Here is a 10041-nt window from a genome sequence, read left to right as displayed (position 1 = left end):
CCTCTCTCTGACCCTCCCTGGTTCATGCTCTTTCTCTGTCTCAAAAATAAATAAACATTAAAAAAATTTTTTTTTAATTTTGGAATTCGTAAAGTAGAAGGTAAATGATCCCCAAATAGTCAATACTAAACTTTCAATAAGGAAGTCAAAATTCACCTGATGGCAGAATTCTCGAGACCCAGGAACTGACGATACCAAGTGCCACACACACAAAAAAGGTGAATGAAAGGAAATACATGATGCAAGAAATGTCAAAATATTTTCTATATTCCCATGAAAAATAAAGGGGCACCATGAAGGATCAGGGAAATAATGATAACTACACTAACATTATTAAGCCATTTAATGCTAATTGTGAGAAAGGAGTGACGCGGACAAATCACACGGCATGAAGCAAGAAGATACAAGGCAATTGTGGTCAAAATTGCTAGCCCACATAGGAAATAAAGGGAAAAACACAAACTGTAGCCTGTTTGTAGATGAAAGTGCCACATGACTCGTTATTTCACACTCATCATTCAGCAGTGAAAGTAGAGATGACCTATCTATAAAACACCTGGGTAGAAGGAGTATTGAACAAAAATAATAGACTAACATGGCTTGTAGATTCCTAAGACAAGTATTCTGGCAGCTGTGATTACCTACAGAAAGAATAAGAGTTAATTCAAAGTATAGCACGTTTATAAAGACACAGGATCTATTTTCTGCTTCAGGCAATGAAAAACTCTTAACTTTAACCCACAGGCTCTTGATGTCAACATATCAGCCACATGGTTCTTCTTTCTAGTTCCTGAGTATAAACAAATATACTCCAACTGCAGGGTCTAACTTCTGTTTGCCTAGCCTAAAATGGTTTCTCTCAAATCTGCATTTGTAGGCTCTTTCTGATCTCTCTATAAATGTCGAAAAGGACTTCCAGGACCACGATTTCCAAGCTAACCATGTTCACCTGCCCGTTCTAGACCTTAAGGATAATGAGGACAGTGACATCAATTTGTCTTATTCACTGCTGCATCCCCAGTACCTGGAAGAGTATTTAGCACACAGTAGATGTGCAATAACTATGTATACATACACGAATGAATGAATTAAAAAACAGCATACAACCTTCCTTAAAATAACACTTTTCCTTATATACTCTAGACAATCACCTTATCCTATCCATATGCTTTGCTTATGAAGGTTTAATTTATACAAATAACTGATCCAAGTAACTGAACATAATAAAGTTAAATTTTTTCCCTTACTTTCCTAACATCAGCTAGGAACCCAGTCATCCGTTCAATACTGGGTACATATAATTGCCCTCTCTTCCTCTCAAATGCACTGATAGTAATCCATGCCATAATTATTTTAATCATTTAATGATAGAGAAAGCAAAAATACTTTCTAAATGATATTTACAGACCCACCTAAATTCAACCCATTATTTGGTCACCTCAAAAAGTGCATTAGGAAGAAAAAAGACAGACTCACATCACTAAAATTTAGAATTTAACTATGAGCACTGTATTTAAAATTCTGTGAAGCAAAGAATCACCATTTCATTAAGAAAGGATGCTGAATTTTGTCAAATGCTTTTTCTGCATCGATTGACAGGATCATATGGTTCTTATCTTTTCTTTTATTAATGTGATGTATCACATTGATTGATTTGCGAATGTTGAACCAGCCCTGCAGCCCAGGAATGAATCCCACTTGATCATGGTGAATAATTCTTTTTATATGCCGTTGAATTCGATTTGCTAGTATCTTATTGAGAATTTTTGCATCCATATTCATCAGGGATATTGGCCTGTAGTTCTTTTTATTGGGTCTCTGTCTGGTTTAGGAATCAAAGTAATACTGGCTTCATAGAATGAGTCTGGAAGTTTTCCTTCCCTTTCTATTTCTTGGAATAGCTTGAGAAGGATAGGTATTATCTCTGCTTTAAATGTCCGGTAGAACTCTCCTGGGAAGCCATCTGGTACTGGACTCATTTGTTGGGAGATTTTTGATAACCGATTCAATTTCTTTGCTGGTTATGGGTCTGTTCAAGCTTTCTATTTCCTCCTGATTGAGTTTTGGAAGTGTGTGGGTGTTTAGGAATTTGTCCATTTCTTCCAGGTTGTCCAGTTTGTTGGCATATAATTTTTCATAGTATTCCCTGATAATTGCTTGTATCTCTGAGGGATTGGTTGTAATAATTCCGTTTTCATTCATGATTTTATCTATTTGGGTCATCTCCCTTTTCTTTTTGAGAAGCCTGGCTAGAGGTTTATCAATTTTGTTTATTTTTCAAAAAACCAACTCTTGGTTTCATTGATCTGCTCTACAGTTTTTTTAGATTCTATATTGTTTATCTCTGCTCTGATCTTTATTATTTCTCTTCTTCTGCTGGGTTTAGGGTGTCTTTGCTGTTCTGCTTCTATTTCCTTTAGGTGTGCTGTTAGATTTTGTATTGGGGATTTTTCTTGTTTCCTGAGATAGGCTTGGATTGCAATGTATTTTCCTCTCAGGACTGCCTTCGTTGCATCCCAAAGCGTTTGGATTTTCATTTTCGTTTGCTTCCATAGGAATCACCATTTCAGAATAACCCTTTTGTAACAGGCTGGTCAATCATTCATTCATTCATTCATTCATTCATTCATTCATATCTGTTCATTCACTCACACTTTAACTTTTACTGAGCAACAACCATGTGACAAGTTCTCCAATAGTGGATGTGAAGAACAAAGTGAGTATGGCCCTTGACCTCAGTTAATAATTTTTTTTTTTTTTAATGTGCGAGTAGAGGAAGGGAGGAGAGAGGGAGACACAGAATCCCAAGCAGGCTCCAGGCTCTGAGGTGTCAGCCCAGAGCCTGATGCGGGGCTTGAACTCACAACTGTGATATCATGACCTGAGCCGAAGTCAGACACTTAGCCGACTGAGCCACCCAGATGCCCCAATAATCTTTATACAAACTCTTTTCTCTGGTTCTTTCCCTTTTAAATGACCAACTTATGTTTTTATATATAGTATAAATTTTATATTGCATACATGCACATACACCACACTAAAAGGAAAACTGAGCAGAGTTGTTCATGGTATTTTTTTTCTGATAAATGCCAAGTAATAACCTTTATTTACACTTATACTCTTCAGTTTTCTTGAGATCACAAAGATAAATATCTTGAATGGCAGTATGACTGCTTTTCTACACAACCTTTCACATACACACATGTGCATGTGCATGAAAAGGATAAAGCTAGTGCCTATTTTTATAAATCACTCAAAAGGAAAACTACAAAAGTAATTTTATGAATATCCTTGGTGAATTTATGGAGCCTATGCCCACCTAGGAATAGAATATTGCATTCTTCTGAGACACACTATTCAAGAAGTTAAGAAGTATTGTTACGGAACCTGGTCTGGATCACCCAGCGGAAGAACCAAGCGGCACTGAAGATCTTGGAAGGCAGGAGGTTGATTTCACAGGGGGGGTGGCTCAGAGGAAATCACAGCCCAGAGGTCTGAGTCCAAAACGTAAGCAGAGGGGACAATTTATAATCTGTTACTTCTGCATTCCTGGCAAGTGGAGTGGGAAGAAAAACCCGGAAGGGGAGTCTTCGTGCAGGGACTGGAATTCCCCTTCCAGTCCTGTCGGCCATCTTATAACAGATTTTTCCCTATTAGTATTTGCTTGTAAACTATACAAGATTATCCTACTCTTTTCAAATTCATTTAAAGGTACCGCACCTAGAGGCGCCTGGATGGTTCAGTCAGTTAAGTCTCAGACTTTGGCTCAGGTCATGATTTCAAGGTTCTTGGGTTTGATCCCTGCCTGGGCACTGTGCTGACAGCCCTCAGCCTGGAGGCTGTTTAGGACTGTGTGTCTTCCTCTCTTCCTGTCCCTCCCCTCTCCTGCTCTGCCTCTCCCTCTCAAAAACAAACATTTTTTAAAAATTTACTATGAAAAAAAGGTACCACACCTATTAACTCTGCCTAGAACCTGTTACTCTAGGGGTGGGGTTATTACTGAGGATGATGAGATTATACACAATGGTTGGCTAGCTCAAATGTAACCCAAATTGCAGTTAAATTTGGGAGGGGGTGGGTCTCTTCTTTTTTTTTATTTTTAAATTTTTTTTATTTTTTATTTTTGGGACAGAGAGAGACAGAGCATGAACGGGAGAGGGGCAGAGAGAGAGGGAGACACAGAATCAGAAACAGGCTCCAGGCTCTGAGCCATCAACCCAGAGCCTGACGCGGGGCTCGAACTCACGGACCGCGAGATCGTGACCTGGCTGAAGTCGGACGCTTAACCGACTGCGCCACCCAGGCGCCCCAAGGGTGGGTCTCTTCTTAGGTCACAGGCCTGTGTAACTGCCCTGACTGCGGAACACCTGGGGCAGCACCCTCCCAGGTGTTTCTGCAGTCCTCCCGGAACTCCTCTGGAACTCCACTCCCTGATATATACATTGTATACAAAGTTGAGCAAAACAATAGGGACACTTAGACCCTTGTGGTATATCTCTGATTTAATTAGTCTCTTGTGATTGTCCACGTTTAAGTGATGCAGCCTTTATTTTTGCATGTCTGAAATGTTGTAAGCCCTGTGCACAGCAAATCGAGATTTGTAATTGGCCTGACCCTACAATAAATGAAAATATGAGTGAGGCATATGGGATCTTCGTCTGTGAAAGTTGACCCCCATACCTTTTCCTCTCTTACTTAGCACTTCCCCACAGAGGTCGCTGGCCCTTTCCAGAAGTCTAGGACAAGTTTTTTTCCACTCCTGGAAGAGATACCTTCCTCTTAGTTGGACTATGTCATTAGAAAAAGGTCTGACCCAGAGTATATCTCAATTATCCTCAGGAAATCTGTAGGACAAAATAAAACTATGTCCTAGGCACTATGTGTTTTAAAAAAAAGAAAAGAAAAGAAAAGAAAAAGGAGTATGCCTAATTACCATAGCTATAATATTTCATTATAGATATTTTTTTCACTATAGAAATAATTTTAAACTCTAATGAGTGGAATAGGCAGAAAAGAGGTCAAATGAGTGTTATGGAAACTGGTCTGGAATCACCTGGCAGAAGAACCTAGCAGTACTCAGAGATCTTGGAAGAAAGAAGGTTTATTTTACACTGGTGGGCCCAGAGATCATTCTCCAGAGATCTGAGCCCAGAGCCTCAACAGAGGGGACAATTTATAGTCTGTTACTTCAGCCTCCCTCATTGGTAGTAATTTGGCACCTGAGGCAGGGGGGTAGGAAGGAAATCCCGAAATGGGAGCCTTCTGGCAAGGACTAGAATTCCCTTATCAGTCCTGTCTGTCATCTAATAACAGATTTTTCCCTAACATGAGTTGTAATAAAATGACACTTTGGTTAGGTGAAATAAACATTTGGCATAATTTTTCACTTTTCACTGACATTCAATACTATGCCTAACTTTATTTTTTAATGTAAAAAACAAACAAACAAAAACTATCTACCCTGACAAATCCTTTTACAAAGAGTATCTGAACTGACACCTTTTCTTTAAAATACTTAGAGTTGTGACAATATCTAACACCCCTTTATGCTAAAGCCTTCAGTTCTTCGCCTTTTTTTAATTGTACTTGTTTAAAAACCACCTTCAAAGTCTACAAGAAAGAAATTGTAGGAAAATTGATAATTTATTTTAACTCATTTTGATTTCAAACAGAATCAAAGGCTATTTGCATGAACGCAGTGTTTGTACTTTGCACAAAGTAAGGCTGTTCTTTTACATTAAAGCTACATAAGTAAGAACATTTTGTGACTACAGAAGCAATCTTCCCAGTTTTTGGAACAAACTGTCTCAGAGAAGAGAGTCTCATAAACCAAAGAGAGAAAGGTGCTGTTAAGGCAGTAAACAAGATGCCACAGACAGGGGAAGTTCCGACCTGCTGCTGTAGAGAGAGATCAGTTCTCTCCTGAAAACTTTTCTTCCCAGGCAGGAAGAGAGACTTCTTCAAGAAAGCAGAGCATGGACCTTAACCTAGATGATTAGAGAAATCTTACTATCTACTGTGAATCACTCACAACTTTTATCCAAAGCTCTAAAAATGTCTATACCCTTTTAATCCTACTTCTAGGAATTTATCCTAGGGAGAAAATCCAGTGAGTGGCAAAAATATCAAAGGTAACACTGCTTATAAGAACAAGAAAAAAATTATGGAAATAACCTATGCAGCTGAGGATAAGAAGACTAGTTAAAGAAATTAGCCACCCGTCTCAATACACCCTATAAGGTTATTAAAATAATGATGTAGTTCTATTGTTACTGAGAAAAATGAACAGGTTAGGAAAGCAGATTATGGACTGATTTATATAATATGATACTATTTTATTAATAAATAAAGATATGGAATGTCTGTATGGGTATGGGTGTTTTTGTATGTTTCCACAGGAAGAAAATCTATGAGGACAGTGAATATCTGTGAGCTGTGACATTGTTTTTATTCTTGCTATTTCTATTTCTGCTATAAACATAACGTACTTGCATAATAAAAAAAATTGTTTAAATGCCATACCATCTCTGGATATTTCAATATCTATTTAATGTAGTGGATGTCATACAGAAGGTCTCTGAGACTGAGACATTCTGAAGATATTGCTTAAAATATATTTTAGCACACATACCCAAATATGATGAGCATTAAAATATACCATATGGGACTCAATTCTAGAACCAGGCCATACAGTAATCCAGGATAGCAGAGTGAAATAAAAGAAGAGACTGGCACTCTCACAGGCAAACGACTAAGCAAGAAGACATCACCTATAGAAATTTAACACATGAAATATAGATAATTATTGCAAAGCAAACAAAATTACATACAAAGATAATAATAATTCAAAGATACCGTAATGAGCCAGTCTCCGTCCCGATCACAGAATAGAGCACACTGACATCAGCATATAAGCAGTTTTCAGGGATCTCCAGAATCTTTTTCCAATTCTTCAAGAAATTAATATATTCAGCTTCATATGTTAGTTTTATTTTCAACCTTCTGGCCTTTTCCTACTCTTTTCCAATGCTCTTACTTAAATAAATAAATAAACTTTTAAGTAATAAATGTTCACATTCAGCCAGCACAAGAAGGCTAAGACTTCCCAAGTCCCTTCATTGTCTACTGATTCTTATATGCAGTTCTGCTAATCCTGAGTATAAGATGAATGAGCCAACAGAAAGGAAGGCCCCTCAGATACACAGATTCAGGTGGGAGAGAGTATGTCATACATGGAGAACAAAAAAGATTGAATCTTACCAGATAGGGTAGCAGGAAATGACACAGAGGAAAGCAAGGACCAACTCATGAAGAACCTTATATACAACACAAAAAGACTACGCTTTCTGAACTTTACAATTAAGGAAAAACACTAAAGGCCTAAATGTGATACCTGAAACTATAAAAATCCATAAGGGAGCACAGGCAGTAACTCTCTGACAATGGCCATAGGAACTTTTTCTAGATATGTCTCCTAGGGCAAGAGAAATAAAAGCAAAAATAAATTATTGGGGCTACATCAAAATACAAAGCTTCTGCACAGCTAAGGAAACAATCAACAAAACTAAAAGGCAACCTATAGAATGGGAGAAGATATTTGCAAATGATAAATCCGATCAAGGTTGGTATCCGAAATATATAAACAACTTATAAAACCCAATACCCAAAAAACAAATAACGCAATTAAAAATGGGCAGGTTACACGAACAGACATTTCTTCAAAGAAGACATAACAGGGGCACCTGCTGCTCCACCAGTAGAGCGTGTGACTCTTGACCTTGGGATTGTGAGTCTGAGCCCCACATTGGGCATAGAGATTACTCAAAAACATACAGGTAGCCAACAGACACATGAAAAGACATTCTTCATCACTCATAATCAGGGAAATACAAATCAAAGGTACAATAAGATATCATCTCACACCTGTCAGAATGGTTAAAATCAAAAACAAAAGAAACAAGTGTTTCAGAGGATATGGAGAAAAAGGAATGCAAACTGGTGCAGCCACTATGTGAGACAGTATGGAGTTTCCCAAAAAGTTGAAAACAGAATTATCCTATGATCTAGTAATCGCACCACTGGGTATTTACTCAAAAATACAAAAACACTGATTCAAAGGGATATATGCACCTCTATGTTTATTGCAGCATTATTTACAATAGCCAAACTATGGAAGCAGCCTAAGTGTCCATTGACAGATGAATAGGTAGGTAAAGAAGATGTGGTGTGTGTGTTTTATATCATATAATAATATTCATATACGTAAGAATAAAAAAGAATGCAATCTTTCCAGTTACAACAACATGGGTGGAGCTGGAGAGTATAATGCTAAGTGAAATAAGTCAGTCAGAAAAAGACAAATACCATCTGATCTCATTCATGTGTGGAATATAAGAAACAAAACAAATGAGCACAGGAGAAAAAGAGAGAGACAGACAAACCGAGAAACAGACTCTTAACTATAGAGAACAAACAAACTGATGGTTAGCAGAGGGTGAGGGGATGGGTGAAATAGGTTATGGGGATTAAGCACTTGTCGTGATGAGCACTGGGTGATGTACAGAATATCTAATATTCTTTGAAACTGAAATTGAAATGTACTTAGATATCAAGATGATTTTATGATTTTATGGGTACCAAGTCATGCAAAAAAAAAAAAAAAGATAAAAATCTTTGTTAATTAGAGATTCAAAATAAAAGCTGAGTCAACTTCGTGAAGACAAAGGTTCCCAGACAACCTTCAGATATTCAAAGAAATTTCTCTCCCAAGAGCTACCCAGGACAATGACCAGGATCTATCTTAAGCCGTTAGAACATGTGTACTACTTACTCCTCTCACAAATGCTTTTGGTGTTACTTAGGTGCTAAGCACTGTTTCAGGCACAAGAAGATAAATCCTGCCCTCATGAAGTTTGCACCATAGATCTGTGTGGCTTCAAATATCACTACTTCTAGTCTATTGGGCGAAAAAGGGCTATAATAATCTCCCTGAAACCATGATCTTTGAAAATAATTTTAAGGGTAGATAATCTATGGGAAATACCCTATTAAACACAGTTAGCCAAACATCTTTATTTGAAGACTTCGGTTATGTTAATGTGTACTGTGAATCTCCAAGAAAGGGGTATGGAATTATGCTTTTCCCCAACTTATTTGAAGAAGGAACTCCTGCATTAAAAAATATGCATTACTAGTTCATAGAAGACCAGAAATACTGGGCTACAGGACACAGTCCAAAGATAAAACATTTTGGAAAGAACAGAAGTATTTGGTGCAGTGGAAAGTGTAGCACACTTGAAGTTCAAATCATACCTCTAACTACTAGCTCCTTGGGTTTGGTCTTTCTCCTCTATAATGTGAGAATGATATTATCTACACTGTAGTCCTTCAGGATTGTGGTAAGATTCAAAAGAATTAAATACATCGGGATTTTCTTTTTATACTATACTATGCAACATAAATATGAACATGTCTTTTATTTACATAAAGATTTATCTAAAGATCGTTTAACAATGCTTGGAATGGATCTACGGAATTAGCTAAATGGTAAGTACTACTTTTGTGCACAATGTGTAGTATGTGTACAATGTTTTGGAAGGTAAGAATTTCAGGATCTCCTAAATTATATCTCGCAGATAACCACATAGTCTGACTATAAATGAGACTATCCCTTACTTAAGTAATTAGTTTTCTAAGAATTTCAGGTTCTGACTGATATTATGCTTTTATTTTGATTTCTGGAATAAGAGTGATGCAGTTTCCAAAGTGTCTGCCATCCTTTCATAGATGCCTTAGTTTCCTCATCTCTAAAATGGGGATAATTACCCCAGTGCCACAGGTTTATTGTGAGGACCAAATATATATAACACACTATTAAAATATCTGGTGCTTTTTTGGTGTCCCATTTATAAAGGTGATTGATTATCAACGTGTAGACACTCTTTTTTCAGGTTATCAACACCGTCACTAAAAGGGTATCGAACACAGTTGTTCTCTTCTGTTCCTTAGCTGGTATTCTTTAAACCAACCCAGATGATAAAG

This window comes from Prionailurus viverrinus, chromosome B1 (assembly GCF_022837055.1).
Source record: "Prionailurus viverrinus isolate Anna chromosome B1, UM_Priviv_1.0, whole genome shotgun sequence".
NCBI classification, from domain to species: domain Eukaryota; kingdom Metazoa; phylum Chordata; class Mammalia; order Carnivora; family Felidae; genus Prionailurus; species Prionailurus viverrinus.
The sequence above is the reverse complement of the archived record's forward strand: the minus strand, read 5'-3'. Positions refer to the sequence as shown.